This window comes from Lynx canadensis, chromosome B1 (genome assembly GCF_007474595.2).
Source record: "Lynx canadensis isolate LIC74 chromosome B1, mLynCan4.pri.v2, whole genome shotgun sequence".
NCBI classification, from domain to species: domain Eukaryota; kingdom Metazoa; phylum Chordata; class Mammalia; order Carnivora; family Felidae; genus Lynx; species Lynx canadensis.
The window spans coordinates 20415197-20432793 of NC_044306.2; the positions used below are offsets into that span (position 1 = coordinate 20415197).

A 17597-nucleotide genomic window follows, 5' to 3' on the forward strand; every position below is an offset into this window, starting at 1 on the left:
CCCGGGGGGGGGGGGGGGCGGGCAGAGGCGGCGGCGCTTTTCTATTTACAAGTTTCCCGAACTCCCCGCCCTTGCTCCACCCCCAGCGGCTCGGGAGGCGGGGAGGCTGGGACGCCCCGGACTCCGGGTTCCCGCCCGGCTGCTGCAGCCTCCGCTGGCCTGCGGGGGTGGGGTGACGGCCTGGCCGTGTGTCCTCAGGTGCGCACGCTGCCCGCCGGGCACTGATTGCGCCGCGGGCCTCCGGGCTGGGCCTGGAGAGCCTCCGCCGGGGGTCCGGAGGGCGCCCGGGCTTGCAGTCCTGGTTTCCCCCGTCCTGCGTCTCGGCTCCCGGAGGAGGAGGAGGGAGGAGCTGCGGGTAAGCGCGGAGTTGAGGCGATTCCCGCAGCCCGGCCTGTCCGAGGTGGAGATCTCAGGCGAGGGTGGCGAGGGGACCTCCAAGACGCGACCGTCACGGGGTGACGGGACTGGCTTTGAGGGAGGGGGCGGGTATTCCCGGGGCTTGGGTGGGGGCAAAGTTGGGGAGAAGCGGGGAGGCACCCGCAGTGGAGCGGAGGCTCTGCGGGGAGCGGGTCTCACGTGGGGTCAGCTCAGCTGGTGCGGCGGGGACGGATGCGGATCTCCGTAGCTGTCACCTTCAAAGTGACCCGAGGGGTTTCCAGTAGACTCAGCCTGACAGGCATCTGCTCAGCCGGAAGCCACCCACCAGACACCTGACCCGCGGGGCCGGCAGTCCTGGCCTCGCGCGGTGCGGTTCGCTTGGGCCCATTCTCAGCTAAAGCACCCGGGGCTGAAAATGTGGCGTTCCTGAGGTTTGCTGCAACTCCCAAGGCCCTCCGTCCCGAGCCTGCCCTCTTCCTGCAGCTCACTTGCGCTTTCCTAGCTCTCTAGAAAAATCCGTTCCAAAGTAAGGTCACCTGATTGACGACTAATGTGTTTTCTTACCTTACATCCTCGTCTCCGTTTTCAAGACGTACTCTTTGCTGCTAAGTTATTTGTTGCCTTTGACTTGGAGTAATTTATTTTGGAGTAAGAATAGGAGAGATTAATTTTCACGTAATTTTTCACATACTGTTAACTGCAACGGAGTACTCAGCAGTGGGTGTGCTAAGAAAGGAAATCCAGTGTGTTTTGTTTGAATAAAATCAAAGTCTTAGGCAGAACGGGGGAGGGGTGTAACCGGCAGCGTTCAGGTTTTGCCAGGTGAAGGGATTTCAGTCTCCATCACACTAAATCCTTAGCCCTGGGGGTGGAGGGTGGGGTGCAGGTGTGAGGAGTGGAGGGAAGGAGGGAGGCAATCTGGGAGGGAGGGGAATAAAAAGGAAATGAGTCGCTGCTTCCTGGGAACCTATGGCCTCCTTAAGAAGTCTAGATAACACCCAGATAACTGTGTGTGGTTAACCTGAAGAAGAACTGAAGCGCTTGGAAATGCAATAAGGTAGACCAACTAGTTTGTCAGGGATCATTGGGCCAGGAAATGATGGACAATTTAAATTGAAATAGTGATGCCCTCCCTATTTGTATAGTGCTTTGCAATGTATTAAATGCATTTATTGGTATTTTTCTTTTTCTTTATCGTTCTTTTTCTTGATATTTTTCTTAAATACAGCATTCCATAAAGAAATTATACAAAGAAACGATTGGAACTACCTCTCCTTAGAAATAAAAACATAGTGAAATTGAGTTTAAGATATATTTAACTCGTGCCAACTTTTCCACTTCTTAAGACTGTCTTTATGTGGAGAAAATAGTGCTTGTAGAAGAGCTGCGCCTTTCCGTTCTGTATCAGTAATACATGCTTGCAATTTGGGATTATTTCATAGGGTTATAAAATTCCAGCTAGATTTCTTTGTTGGTATTTCAGTTACTAGTCTTAAGCACTTAGAAAGCATGTCCCATGTACCCTTAATTCTGAGTAAGGTTCTTTTTACATCCATTAGAACAACCTCTATGTCCTGGAGTAGAGACGATTGCAAACCAGATTGTGTTTGTTGATAAGAAATAGTTGTGCCTTATATATACCATTAGGAACAACATTCCTCAAAATGGCTTTTTTCCAATTTCAAAAGTAATGCTTGCTGTAAAAAAAAAAAAAAAAAAAAAAGGGTAGATTCAGAAAAAGTATAAGTGTTAAATAATTCCACCACCCAAATATAATCACAATGTTTTCTTCATGCTTGTTAATACATAACATAAATAGGTTTATTTTTTATAATTACATTTATACATGTACAGATTGCATGCTGATTTTTTTTTCCTGCATAACTTAGGAGGAAAAAGCTCACATATCATTACAGTTCTGCAAGAGTTTTATTGTAGTGGCTACATAATATTACATTATATAGAGGTAACATGGTTGTTTATAAGCTGAACTTTTATTTCCAGTTACTGTTAAATATATACTGTTGCAACAAATATCCTTTATAAAACCTTATCTACAGGTCATATTTCCTTAGGATGGAGTCCTTGAAATACAGTTGATGGCTCAAAGATTTCTGGAGACAGATGGACCATTTGCTTTGCAAAAAATGTTTTACCCAAGTATGATCCCACTAGCACTCTGAGAGTCCTTGTGTTACTATAATGTTGTAATATGGGGAATCACTCTTAAAAGGAAAAATAATTCTTTTTATTAAAAAAAAATTTTTTTAATGTTTATTTTTTGAAGGAGAGAGAGAGAGCATGAGCCTGTAAGGGGCAGAGAGAGAAAGGGAAAAACAGAATCTGAAGCAGGCTCCAGGCTCTGGGCTGTCAGCACAGAGCCTGACGAGGGCCTGAACTTACTGTGAGATCATGACCTAAGCTGGAAGTCAGACGCTTAAATGACTGAGCCACCCAGGCACCCTGGAAAAATAATTCTTCTAGCTCTATAAGTGAACAGAGCTTTCTTTATATCTAAATTTCCATTTCTTTTATTACAAATTATGTATACCAAAAAAAATTGTTATTTTTAATTTTTATTCCTTTTTAAAAATTTTTTTTTTCAACGTTTATTTATTTTTGGGACAGAGAGAGACAGAGCATGAACAGGGGAGGGGCAGAGAGAGAGGGAGACACAGAATCGGAAACAGGCTCCAGGCTCTGAGCCATCAGCCCAGAGCCTGACGCGGGGCTCGAACTCACAGACCGCGAGATCGTGACCTGGCTGAAGTCGGACGCTTAACCGACTGCGCCACCCAGGCGCCCCTTTTTATTCCTTTTTAATTGAATGTAGGACCACACTTTTTTCTATTGGGGTATTAATATCTTTCTATTCATAAGAACTCTTATGGATTGATAATCTTTTGACTTTCATGTTGCATATCTTTCTTCCCCGTTATGTCTTGGCCTTATAAAGACCAGTAGTACATGTTTATAGTGGTTTTGACTTAGAGATGTTCTAGACTTTTATGTAGCCAAGTCTGTTGACTTTCTCAAAAACATAATTAACACTTTTGAATCCTAGCTTGAATACATGACCGTGGCAGAAGATGACTTTTAAAAGAATCCCCCCTGACCCCCATGTACCCTTAATTTTGAGTAAGGTTCTTTTCAGATCCATTAGAACCACCTCTGTGTACTGGAGTAGAGACCATTGGCAACCAGATTGTGTTTGTTGATAAGTAATAGTTGCGCATTGTATATACCATTAGGAATGACATTCCTCAAAATCAGAACAGAAAGTTTTGAATTACAGGGAACAAAAATGTTTGAGGTGTGTTGTTCTGTGATAATGTCAACTAGGCTCACCATCCATCTAGTTTTACTCATTTGTAGTAGTAGAATTTTGCTGTGCAATGATTGTTATAGTTCCATACTGAATTGGTGATGAGTCTTGATATCCAGACAGATGTATATGTAGTTTAAAAATTGTCCCAAATTTCCAATATTATTGATAGATGAAACTATTGAAAGAGGGGAAAAAAGCCTCCTGACTTCCCAGACTTGAGTTCTCTTGCCATACTATGGAAGCTTAAGTACACCCTGAGAACTTTTAGAAGCCTCGTTGAGGGTGCTCTCCATGTCTGAGGACCCACAAATAAACCACTGGACCATACGTGAGCCAGGAAGATGAGGTTGGTGTGCTGTGTGTGTGTGTGAGGGCACTTAAAAATGCACCCCAACTTTCTCGACAGGCAGGTGAGCCTACCACGAGGTGACCTCCCCCACTGGCCTGGCAGGGACTTAGACAGCAGTGGCTGTGGCCTTTAGAGAGGTGAGGAGAGACTGAGGGTGAGTGACTGTGGGCTGTAGTTGAAGGACTAGGTCATAAGGCGTATGACTTCACCAGCCTGAGATTTGGTTTGGAAAAGCCAGCTTTAAGCAGGGTTCCCCAAACTTGACTTAGTGAAATCTGTTATAACAGAGTCACTGAGTTTGACTGGCCAACAACTTCTTCTAAAGATGTATTTTTCTAGGGGCGCCTGGGTGGCTCATTCAGTTAAGCATCTGACTTTGGCTCAGGTCTCGCAGTTCGTGGGTTTGAGTCCCGTATCGGGCTCTGTGCTCACAGCTCAGAGCCTGGAGCCTGCTTCGGATTCTGTGTCTCCCTCTCTCTCTGCCCTTCCCCCACTCTCTCTCTCTCTCAAAAATGTTAAAAAAAATTTTTTTTAAAGATGTATTTTTCTAAATCAAGTTTCTACAAGATTGCTGAAATGGCCACAGTATTATTTGAAATCAGTTCTAACTCTTCTATGTGGGCAGTTATCCAGGATATTAATGCATGATTTTTTTTTGTTCATTTGGCTCCAGATGAAAAAGATTTTTCCATTTTGGGGATGACAGATTTGAGGGTAATCTTTACTCTGTAGACAAATACAGTAAAACTTCACTTTCATACACAGCAAGGTACTTTGCAATTGGTGATTGCCCTGATGTATCATGTTGACACAATCAAGGAAGAAAGGGTTTGCTCAACAAATACAGAGTAGTAAGCCAGTTTGAATCTAGAGGTGTTTTACTTAATAGCTTTCAAGCCCTTCAGAATTCCATTTTTGCATCTCTATCTTTGATTCCCAAACAGCCTCATTTATTTAAAAATTTTTTTTTATGTTTATTTCTGAGACCGAGACAGAGCATGAGTGGGGGAGGGGCAGAGAGGGAGGGAGACAGAGAATCTGAAGCAGGCTCCAGGCTCTGAGCTGTCAGCACAGAGCCTGACACGGGGCTCGAACTCACAAACCATGAGATCATGACCTGAGCCAAAGTTGGTTGCTCAACCGACTGAGCCACCTAGGTGCCCCACCTCATTTATTCATTAAAGCTAATAGGTTGGGGGTGCCTGGATGGCTCAGTTAAGCATCCGACTTCACCTCAGGTCAAGATCTCACGGTTAATGAGTTCGCACCCCGTGTTGGGCTTTGTGCTGACAGCTCAGAGCCTGGAGCCTGCTTCGGATTCTGCGTGTGTCTGTCTGTCTCTCTCTCTCTCTCTCTCTCTCTCTCTCTGCCCCCTCCCCTCTCATACTCTGTCTCTCTCTCTCTCTCAAAAATAAACATTTAAAAAAAAAATTGAAAAAACTAGCAGGTTTTCCTTAGCCTGCAGTTTATGCCCAATATTGAAGAGAAAACATTTCAAGATAAACTGTATTTAAGTCTTGCTAATAGTCGTATATCTAAGTTCATGAATGTTCTGTGTATGTATTACTTGCATGAGTAAAAGTAAGAAGAATCACTAATCCTACCACTATTCTAACATAGATGTTTTATTTCATTTTGAAGTTGTAAAACTAAAGATCGTTTTAAAGTCCGTTAAAGTTTGTCTTGAGGAGACGTGTTTACTTGTTAGTAGGGTTGACTCAGTTCTTTGTGAGCATTGAAGGTCATGTGAAGGTAGTACGTAAGTTTCTCAAAGTAGCAGCAAAGGGCAAAGTGGTCACTGGGAAATTAGCTTCCAGGTAGTGTAGTTACCCCGAAATTGTACCCATTTCATGTTGCAGTAAGAGTTGTGCTAAGTGGAAGGGGAGGTCTGGCCAGCTTGGCACTGTGTGTGCACAGGAAGAAAAAGAGCAGAACAAAACAGACTAAGAACGTGTCAGTCTTAAAGGTAAGGTGCCATGGAGAGAGGGGTTTAAAGCCATCAAATTCTGTATTTTCACTCTGTAAAAATTTTTTTGGTGTTTGTTTTGAGACACACACACACACACACACACACACACACACACACACACACATGGCACGAGCGAGCAAAAGGCAGAGAGAGAGAGAGGGAGACACAGAATTCGAGGAAGGCTCCAGGCTCCGAGCTGTCGGCACAGAGCCCAATGTGGGGTTCATACTCACGACCTGCAAGATCATGACCCGAGCTGAAGTTGGACGCCTAACTGGCTGAGCCACCCAGGTGCCCCTTCACTCTATTAAATACATGTAAATGTTTGCACCTCCTCAACTTATAGTCATTGCAAAGAAAATTAATGTTCATGGGCCAATCAACCATACGATTCCCCTGATCTTCTACAATTAACTAAAACATTTAGGGACATTGGTGCCCTAAATTGGCATTGAGAAAGCAGTTGTTAAGAGTAGGAGGGAGAGGTGTTAAAATATATTCTTGTTTAAACATAAAGCTTATATAATTTTGGCTTATATAACACTGGCAGTGTTCATTACGTCTTGACTGCGGGGTTACTTCTACACTTTTTTTTGCGTTGAAAACTTGGTAGCATTGGGGTGCCTGAGTGGCTCAGTCAGTTGGGCGTCCGACTTTGGCTCAGGTCATGATCTCCCGGTTCATGAGTTGGAGCCCTGCATTGACTCTGTGCTGACAGCTCAGAGCCTGGAGCCTGCTTCGGGTTGTGTGTCCCCCTTTCTCTCTGCCCCTCCGCCAGTCATGCTCTGTCTCGCTCTTTCAAAAATAAACATTAAAAAAAAAATTGAAAAACTTGGTAATATTTATTTGGGTATTATTTACATATATACCAATATTGAAGAAAAAGTCACTATTTCTTCACCTTATTTCAGATAAACAGTTCATTTGTGTTGAGAAGTATTGAGTGACAAATGAAAAATTCTCTTAAGTTTGTGTCTTAAGATGGTTTTCATGATTGTTAATAATTGACATCAAGTTAAAAGTGCATGTTCTCTTTTTTTTTATAAGTTTATATTTGAGAGAGGCAGAGAGTGGTGGAGAGAGAATTCCAGCTATAAAAGTGTGGAGCCTCCTGTGGGGCTCAAGCCCATCAACTATGAGATCATGACCGGAGATGAAATCCAGTCAGATGCTTAACTGACTAAGCCACCTAGGCACCTCTAAAACTGCATCTTCTTTTAAAACAAAACTCACTTGGTAAGCTGCATGGAACAAAAATAGAAGCTTGTATAGATATAAGGCATGTAAGAGCAGACATTCAAAAATGATCTCCTCCCCCTTTTCACCCTGTCAAGTCAGTTGAGTTGTATTTGCCAGAATAAGTGCCAGTTAAAACACCTTGTGCCATGAACAGCCTGTGTTTCAGTTCTCTAGTAACCTGCTATACTGGAGTCCTCTTATTCTAGGCAAACTAGGGAGTTGAACTCTATGTGCGCATTTCTACTAATCTAACTCAATAGATTATAATTCAGGCAAGGGTCCCAGAATTCCTACTTGTTGGTGATAGAGTTAGAAGGATTGGAGAAATGAGAAATGGGTGAAAAAGCATACATTTTTCTATCCACAAGAAAAATGCGCTTGTTTTATTAGATCTTCAGTCTGGACTCCATATGTAGAACCCATTTATGTGGAGTGTTATATAGTTAGAATTATGTTTTCATGTTAAACGGTAAATACAAGGCACGAGTAAGAATCCTTGCTGTTAAAAAACTGTGTGGCAAGCTTCAGACTATGTATTGAGCACTCCCTGTGGTCCAGATGTTGGTTGTGCAAGGTAGGAGGGCACAGACGTGGAAAAAAGAATTGGCTCCCATTCTCAGAGGGGTGAGCAGAAAAGCCTCAACCATTGTGAAAACTGCAGTATTGAAAATGTTAGTGTCGAGGGTCCTAGAAATATCCTTCCCAGATCGTTAACATTGTGCCATATGTTGAGAATTCTACCTGCTGCCTTGAGCAAATTTTGGCAAAGCTAAGTCTGTTTTCACATTTTTGGTTATCTACAGCCTCTTCATCCTTAATGGTGGATCATGATTACTCTCAGAATTGTTGAGAAGCAGGATACTTAGCAGTGCTGTCTAGTTTCACTTACTTGCTCTGGATAATCTTTTTAGTGACCTCTTCCAACGTATTTTTGTTGAAACTTGTAAGCTTCTTGAGGACAGGGTCTAAACCTGATGATGTCGGGTGTATTTGCACTTTTGTCTTGATTTGCACCAGATGTAGCCTGGAACAAATCATCTAGAGACTAATGGCATGGGAGTTTGAAATTCTTTCTTGCATCAGTCACAGCTACTAGAAGGTCTTTTAAGCCAGAGATGATAATTCACGTACTGCTTTTCTAGACTTTCCTCTTTGTCCTGTCCCTCACCCCCTGTGACAGACTCGGCAAACCTAGAGAGGCAGCCTCACTGGTGGCCCTGTGTCCTTCTGAAAGCTGGTAGGAGTTAGGACAAGGTATGAGGTTCCTATTTCTTTGGCGTTACAGTTCTGTTTCATAATAAAGTGCCAGTCTCAGAACATCTGGCAAACTCATGTGCAAATACTTGTACCGAATTAATTCCACTTGTGATAATTGATTACATTCTCCATTGGTGCAGACCATCACAGGCTAACCATTTCTCATACAGACGGGCTGTTTCTTGTTTCCAGAAATATGTATTTACATTTTCTTTTTGTTTTTAATTTTTTAAATGTTTTTATTTATTTTTGAGACAGAGACAGAGCATGAGCAGGGGAGGGGCAGAGAGAGAGAGGGAGACACAGAATCCGAAGCAGGCTCCAGGCTCTGAGCTATCAGCACAGAGCCTGATGTGGGGCTCGAACTCACGGACTGTGAGATCATGACCTGAGCCGAAGTCAGGCGCTTAACGGACTGAGCCACCCAGGCACCCCTGTATTTACATTTTAAAAAGCAATTCAGATGAATTTTCAGTCTGGGATTGTTCTTTCTCTCCTTGAACTTCGTAAGATTTATTTCAGAGCAGTTTTGCATTTCTCTAAAACTTTTTGATAGCCCACAAAACTTGCTGGTTATTGAATTTGACTTTGTGCTCTTTAATAGTTGACTTTTTAATTTAAGGCTTAAAAACTTCTGATGGTGCTTTATGGAGCTATTAATGGCAGCTCTGTGGAGGAATTTACCAATTCATTTTACTTCCAGCATAAGAGGGGTGGTCTAGTCAATAAAATGGGAATGGAGATAGGAAAAATCCTGCATTTCTCTTTTCAGGAAAAACTTTAAATGATTTTATATTTGGAGCATGACTGTGGTGTCAGAAAATGGTTATCTCTTATGCTGAACCCTTAAAATTTGAAATGTACACAATCAAATGAAAATTATTTTCTGCTTAAGTGATATAAGTATAAGCCTCCAGGACAAGGTATTGTTTTTTCTTTTTTATCTTGTTTTTATTAAGATTGGAATAATGGAGGTATTTCAACATTTAGCTGGATTTTACTCACTGTGATGTCCAGTTTGAAACTTTGGACACGTACTTTGTTGTAGAATTGGAAAAAATGTTACTGATATCCAGTACATTGGGTACAGGAGTTTAATGAGGAGTGTACAGACTTCAGAATTTGACCAAGCTGGGTTCATGTCTGAGATCTTCTGTGTTAGCCACGTGGATTCGGTAAGTTACTTTCTTTTGCACCCCGTTACCCCATGAGGACAGTGGGGATAATACCTGCCACCTGGGGTTATTCTACCACAGTGCCAAATATATGTCATCTCTTCTGATTCATGGCTAGGAAGTTTCATTTAATTTCCTCACCCGAACTTTGATAGGGTGGTTGCTTGGGTCTGTGGATGCTGCTTTCTTTTGGGAATTCAATTCCAGGTACAAGAGCATGATCACTTTTCCTGAAAAAAGAATTGGTTTATACCAGTAACAGTTGAGTGTATTCATTCTTCGACTCCAGCTTCGTCACCTCTTGATTTTCTTCGGAGTTTGAGTTTAGTGAGTTCCTGATAATTTTTTACGATAATTTGTTATATTTGAGCTGCGGTTTTGTTGTTGCTTTTTGTTTTTGAATTTTATTGACGTATTTTGAGAGCAAGAGAGGGTGCACAAACAGGGGAGTAACAGAGAGAGAATCCCAAGCAGGCTCCATGATATCAGTGCAGAGCCCACTGCAGGGTTCGAACTCACAAACCACGAGATCATGACCTGAGCGGAAATCAACAGTTGGACGCCCATCTGACTAAGCTCCCTGGGTGCCCCATTGAGCTGTGTTTTTTTAATCAAAGCAAAAGGAAATGAAAATCCAGGAATGCCACTTACACACACACACACACACACACACACACACACACAGACACATAAACACATGCTCCACACAAATATGATTAAAATCAAAGTGAAACAATAACTCTGTATGTTTTTGGATAGTACCTTGGAAATGGGACATTAAGGACCTTTTCACTCACTTAACACACCATCCCTTGTAAGGTGGGCAGCACAGGTTGGGAGAGGTCTATTTTATACATGAGGAAATTGGAACTATTTGCATAAATGTTTTATATTATGACAAGTAAGTTAGAGACCCAGGACTAAGACCCAGGCCTTCTCTCCTGGTCTATTCCGTGCTCCCAGTATCATGCTGTTCCTTGACTACTTCTAAAGCCATAAAAAGTAATGACTGTTGCTAGGATTGTCTCCATATTGGTGAAGTGGGATCAAAAGCATCCTAGTTTGAGAATGTAACATTTCAAATGACATTGCTTAGAATTATGGCTTGTTATTTTTCCATCTTCTAACTGCAGAACATAAACCAGAATGTTAAATCCTGTAAGCCACTAAGATCAGTAGCACAAATGGAAAGTTGATAGTTGCAGATCATTACAATGGTCTGTTACATTTCTGTGATATTTTACAGTTTTTATACTGCTTTATTCAAAAAGAACCAAAGAAAATTCTAACAAAACAGTACTCTGAATCATTTGATTATACAGTAATACATTGTAAAATGTACCCATTTTACAGATAGCTATCCAAGGCCATATATGTTGAATAGGAGCTAATACTTGTTTTTCTGAAACACATTTTTCCATAAATATCTTGAATCCTTTTTCCTTATTTGAAACTACATGGAGGCAGGTAATTCTTGGGCAGGTGGAGTTAATCCCAGGTAGAAATTTAACTAGATGGTGAGGCCTGGGGTCCATCAGAACTGGGAAGAGACTGTCCTGTAAAACCATAGTTACACCCTGAGTGTCAGTCATGGTTTCTAGCCCTAAAGGTCAATAGTTCTGTATTACCAAAATGACTTCTAAGGAATACATGGTATGAGGGCCTGACAAGTAGGCCATTTTAGAGGGGTCAGCTCTTTCTTCCTTGGAGCTGCTCCTATGGGTTACATCTGTACATATACTGACCTTCTGTTAAGGAACTCTTACTTGCCAGGGGGAGAGCCTGCCTTAGGTAATCATTTTCCACGTAAAAGGTACAGGAAGTTGATGTTTAACGAAGGTTGGGAGGTACGATGTGAGGTGCCAACTTGCGTAACTCCGCACACGGCATTTTTCAATTGGACTTGGCAGAATTCAAATGGAAAATTGTTTCCTTTTAGCCAAGTGGACTTTGAAGAGATAGGGCAACTGTCTGAACTGTTCTACACAAGGAGCTGGTCATGGGCATTTAACACTTTCCAGGGAAGAATTAAGTTTAGCTTAAAACAATGCCCAAGGGATACAGGAGTACTGATGCATAGGGGCGCTTGTACCGCAATGTTCATAGCAGCACTCTCAACAATAGCCAAATTATGGAAAAGCCTAAATGTCCATCAACTGATGAATGGATAAAGAAATTGTGGTTTATATACACAATGGAGTACTACGGGGCAATGAGAAAGAATGAAATATGGCCCTTTGTAGCACCGTGGATGGAACTGGAGAGTGTGATGCTAAGTGAAATAAGCCAGACAGAGAAAGACAGCTACCATATGGTTTCACTCTTAGGTGGATCCTGAGAAACTTAGCAGGAACCCATGGGGGAGGGGAAGAAAAAAAAAAGAGAGGTTAGAGTGGGAGAGAGCCAGAGCCTAAGAGACTCTTAAAAACTGAGAACAAACTGAGGGCTGATGGGGGGGTGGGAGGGAGAGGAGGGTGGGTGATGGGTATTGAAGAGGGCATCTTTTGGGATGAGCACTGGGTGTTGTATGGAAAGCAATTTGACAATAAATTTCATATATTAAAAATAAATAAATAAATAAATAAATAAGTAAATAAATAAATAAAACAATGCCCTGTGTACTCCGTCTAACCCCATTTCCATACAACAGTTTGTACTGCCTTTGGGGTAATTGCTTTAACCAGCTATGTATGCTTTAAAAAAAAAAAAGAATGTAGAGTCTTTACATCAGGTTACTCTTCAGCCAGTTGTCCAGTCCTTGACAATGTTCCGTGACAGGCACGGTGTGTACATGGTGGCGTGGTTTCAGTGGCTTACTTTTCTAGAGACAGCTCTTTATGGGCTCAGTAGTGTCCTGTAACGTAGTCTTACTGTCTTGACTCTCCTACGTCTTGCTGATTCTCATGAAAAAGCTTACTTGATTATGGAATTCATAATTTCTACAAGAGTAAGAGTTTAATTTTCTTCCCTTCTCCATCAGGAGTACTTAGAATAGTGCTTTTATTAAGTGGCTTATAAAAGCCTTGATGGGGTGCCTGGTGGCTCAGGCAGTTAAGCATCTGACTTCAGCTCAGGTCATGTTTTCACAGTTCGTGAGTTCAGGCCCTGTGTCAGCCTCTGTACTGACAACTCAGAGCCTGGAGTCTGCTTTGGAATCTGTGTCTTCCTCTCTGCCCCTCCCATGTTCACCCTCTGTTCTCTCTCTCTCTCTCTCTCTCTCTCTCTCTCTCTCTAAATAAACATTAAAAAATTAAAAAAAAAAAGTATTGAAGGAATGCTGACCAAGATAAGGTATTATTTTAGGTTCTCAGAGGTCTCTTGGTTTGAGACTGTAGGTCCCTGGTATGTGGTCCTTAAATTGATTTTCAAAGTGACAGTTTGGGTCTGTGGCTGTAGTGCCCTACACGGTCATGGGCAAAGACCTAGTCCTCTAGGGGGGCTTAGGTGCATATATGCAAGAGCAAATAGTAAAATGTAAAACTGCATAAGTAGGGCAGGTTTGATGTCCTTGAGATCAGACAAAAATAGTAGTTGGTGTAGTCAACATGCAAGATTTTCAGTAGGATTAGTTGGAAAATAGATTATAAAACAAGAACCAGGAAAACCTCTTAAGGCTCCAAAATGAGTTAATAGATGTGTTCTGCAATATACATACTGCTATTTACTGGCCATGTGATAGGTAAAAAGATATCTTAATCGATACAAAATTAAGTACCATGAAATACAGCTAGGTTAAGTGTGCAACTATGAGTGTTGACGTATAATCACTATCTGTGTGACCATCACAGCTATCAAGATCTAGAACATGTTCATCTCCCCAGAAAGTTGCCTTGACTGAACAAGTTGCTAAGGTTTGGTCATCATTGACGATGAGGATAATAATAAAGCTTGTTTCACAAGGTTGTTGCCGGTATAACAGTAGTAAGTAAGGATTGTATGTGTTAGAAAGTTTCCAAAAAATTTCATTTACCTCTTAAAACAATCCTAAGAAATGGGTTGTTACTATCGCATCAGTTTTTAGAGGAGGAAAATGAGGCCAAGGTTATTTTTGCCTTTATGAGCAAGGTGGGTGACCAGTAACCGAGTACATGAGGGAGCTCTCCACCAGTAACACATGCCCTCCAAGTCTAGGCAGTTACATGGAGCTGGTGTGTGCCTAGCAAATGTTACTTGACCTGTGTTAACTGTCAGAAGGAAGGTGCAAGGAGACTGAGAAGACCTATTGGAACTGGGTTTTAATGTCCATTGTTATTTATTAACTCTGATTCTTGGGCAACATAGTCAACTTCTGGAAAGATCTGCAAAAGGGTAAGAGATGTGGGAAGAAGGGGTCTGTCATGGGACCTGTGTCTCCCATGGGGCTGTCACCTGGGAGGATGACCATGAGAACACTTTGAGAACTTTGAAGTGCTGTGTGTGGACATTCTTATCTCTATGGAAGAGGTGGCTGCCTGCTCCCCCATCCTGGCCTCGTGGACTTGGCACCGTGGGCAGACGAGGAGGAACTGACAATGTGTCCGAGAGATCATCCTCACTTGACAGTTTTGATGGGCTGAACACGGTTTTACCCAGCTTTTTCTCACATATCTCTTGATTTGACATTCAAAGCCTCAGATAGTTTTTCAGCTATTATGTCAGCCATACTCGATGACATTTTAAGTGTCCTTAGGAGCAAAATGAAGACCTGGCTTTCTCATGGCGCCCCTCCAGATCTTTGGAAGGGAAATATTACTAGTTGGTAAAACCTGAAAGGCTCAGAAACGCCAACCCGCCTGTTCGTTGTCCTCCCTCCAAACTTGATCAACTTTAGGGAGCTACACTTACCTGTTCTCCCCATATCTACACCAGCGGAGTCCGTCCTCTGGATTTCCTTAGTCTGCGTTCCAGGTCTGCCTCAGCAGATTCTGTAATGACTTACTGGTGCTTTCCTGTCTTAACTGCACTATTGGCTCTTACAAGGCTCCTTAAAGACAGGGACTGTCTTCACCATTGTGTCCCTAGCAGAGCAGATGGCAAGTAGTAGGCAAATAATCAGCATTTGTTGAATGAATGGAAGCTCTTGTAGTAAAAGGTCACTTTCCAGCTGGGATATGGAAATTGGCGGCAATGGTGCGTGGAGTAACCGACCCCCACTTTGCTTCTCTGGCACTGGTCTAGTACTGTTGTAGGGGATTCCTCCTCTTGTAGCTAATTGGAGGTTCTGAATATAAAAAAGGTACATGAGAACTATCTCATGCTTGGAAGTCTTTATTGTTAAGAGAATAGTGGTAAGAAAATTGGTAAGGTTCGGATAGCTAACTACAACATCTTACGTTTATGGAACTGTAGGGCTAGAGTCTTTCTAAACTGCAAATCTGGATTAAGGTCAATCACACTGCCATTTCAAGTATAAAAGCTAAATTAGAAAGTTATCCCATAGGAGACATTGTTTAACTTCTTTTTTATTTTTTAATTGTTTTTATTTATATTATAAATGGAGACAGAGTGCAAGTGGGGTAGGGGCAGAGAGAGAGGGAGACACAGAATCTGAAGCAGGCTCCAGGCTCTGCGCTGCCAGCACAGAGTCCAGCACGGGGCTTGAACCCATGAACTGTGAGATCATGACCTGAGCTGAAGTCGGACGCTCCACTGCCTAAGCCACTAGGCACCCCATTTTGTTTAACTACTGATGAAAATGCTTTACCCAGGGTTTGCAATCTTTTGGAGAAAAGCATAAGTAGATCCTGAAATTTCTTGACTTTAAAAAATTGGGCTGTTGAATTCCACACATATGATTTGGGTGGGCATGGGTAGAACATTTCTCTCCCGTTTCTAACTTGAAATCTTCGCTGCATTCATGTCTGCCTTTAAACTGTGGGCCAGCCTGTCATGCCATCAGGACCCACACATCTGTGCAGATGAGAGCACAGAGATGAGGTCCTGGCTTTGGTCACTTTGAGATTGGTTGGCTGTAAGTGAGCTCCAGATTGCCATTTCGAATGGAGTCCTTGGGGTGCCTGGGTGGCTCAGTCAGTTAAGCGTCCGACTCTGGATTTAGGCTCAGGTCATGATCTCATGGTTTATGGGTTCAAGCTCCGAGTCAGGCTGTGTGCTGACAGTGTAGGGCCTGCTTGGAATTCTCTCTCTGTTCCTTTCTTTCTCTGTCTCTCAAAATAAATAAATAAATTAAAAAAAAATTAGCCTTAGAAATATAAAGCTAAACAAGGCCCAATTTGTGAATTTCTAAATTTTTTTTAATGTTTATTTATTTAATTTTAAGAGAGAGCGCGCGCTAGCAGGGGAGAGGCAGAGATAGAGAAACCCAAGCAGGCTCCTCACTGTCAGCACAGAGCTGGATGCAGGGCTTGAACTCACAAGTTGTGAGATGATGACCTGAGCTGAAATCAAGAGTTGGCTGCTTAACCGACTTAAACACCTGGGGGCCCCTCTAAATTCTTTTAACACAACAATATGTATGTTTGCTCTTTTTTTTAAATTGAATTTTTTTTTTTTTAATTTTAGAGTGGGAGTGTGTAAGTGGGGGAAAGAGGGAGAGGGAGAGAGAATCTTAAGAAGGATCGACATTATTCCTCCAAGTCTATTGAGGACAGATTTTAAGATTCCCTAGGCTCCCTCTTCCTACACTCCCTTCTGAGAAAAAAGTAGCCAGTTTGGGAGCAGTGAGATTTTATTCTGCTTATGAGGGTGTGGGAGGGGGCTTGGCTGGGTTTCTTGCTTCCTGAGTTCCATGGTGTATTTCTTTATTCTCCTGGTCCACACTCATATTCAGCCATCCTCCACCCTCAAATGGATAGAGGATACAATATCTGACAGAGAGGTGTGCTCCCTTTCAGGGCCAAAGGCTCCCAAGAAGCAGATGTCCCCACCAGGACCAGTGAGGGAATCTTTACTCCTCGGCTCCCCTTTTGAGTAAGGCTGTTCTTCTCAAGTAACTCAAGCCACTGTGTTGTCCTTAATGTTTTCATGAGATTTTCATTTAATGTTCTCAATAGAAATCTGGAGAGCAAACATGCTTGATACTGTGACCTTGTGGGTTCCCAAAAGGTGTACAGGTCCTTACAAAATCCAAGTTGGGGATAAATGAGATGTAGATGTGACGTGATGCCCTTGGAAGAAAGATACAAGATGAAATTTCAAATTTCACTTGCCACGTATTCAAGCTTAGTTTCAGTTCTTACACTTCATTTTACTCGTGAGCTGGAAAAACCAACCACTCAGCTTGAAATTTGTGTTACTATAGTTGTCTTTAATAGAGGTGTAGCCATGATGGTGTAGAGTTTTAACATCGGATATATTTAGTGTTTCTGGCAGGCCTGTACCAATTATAGACGTTCTAGTATATGCTTATATTTATAAATAGCACAAGGAGATACTTTTAGTGCACTATCTGGGTATATTATTCTTTTATTGAAAAGTGACTAAAATTTCCTCTGTGTATTTTTATCAATACCTTCATCTTTCCAGGGTTGTTAACAAATCTGAAATATCAGTGTTGCTACTGGACATGACATTTCAGGGGCAAAAAAAATCTCAATGCTGAACTGCTTTAAATTTTCCAGCATATCAACTAAAACTCATTAAAGTAGGAAATCTTTGATTTCTTTCTTTCTCTCTCTTCTCTGGGAAGGGAGGGAGAGAGAGGGAGAGAGCTGGAGGTAGAGGAGATGGAGAGAAAGGAGAGAGAGAGATGGAGAGCGAGAGAGAGCAGAGGGAGAGAGAGGAGAGAGAGAGAGAGAGGAGAGAGAGGGACGCTAGAGAGAGAGAGCAGGGGGAGAGGGGGGGGGAGGGGGGAGGGGGAGGGGGAGTGGGGAGGGAGGGAGGGGGAGGGGGGGAGGGGAGGGCAGGTGGAGGGGAGGGGAGGGAGGGAGGAGTGGGTGGGGAGGAAGATGAGGGGGTGGGAGG

At 42.5% G+C, this 17597-nt stretch overlaps 1 protein-coding gene across 3 annotated transcripts in view; it reads left to right on the forward strand.

Moving 5' to 3' along the window:
• The first annotated feature begins 259 nt into the window (after nt 1–259).
• MTUS1 (microtubule associated scaffold protein 1) overlaps nt 260–17597 on the forward strand; it is a 171883-nt gene continuing 154545 nt past the window's right edge. For 2 of the 3 annotated variants that reach the window (XM_030312207.2, XM_030312208.2), the window contains exon 1: nt 261–400. The gene's annotated coding sequence lies outside the window, so the exon portion shown is untranslated. Of the gene's footprint in view, nt 401–17597 lie in introns of all 3 variants that reach the window. The other variant, XM_030312206.2, reaches the window with a different exon arrangement.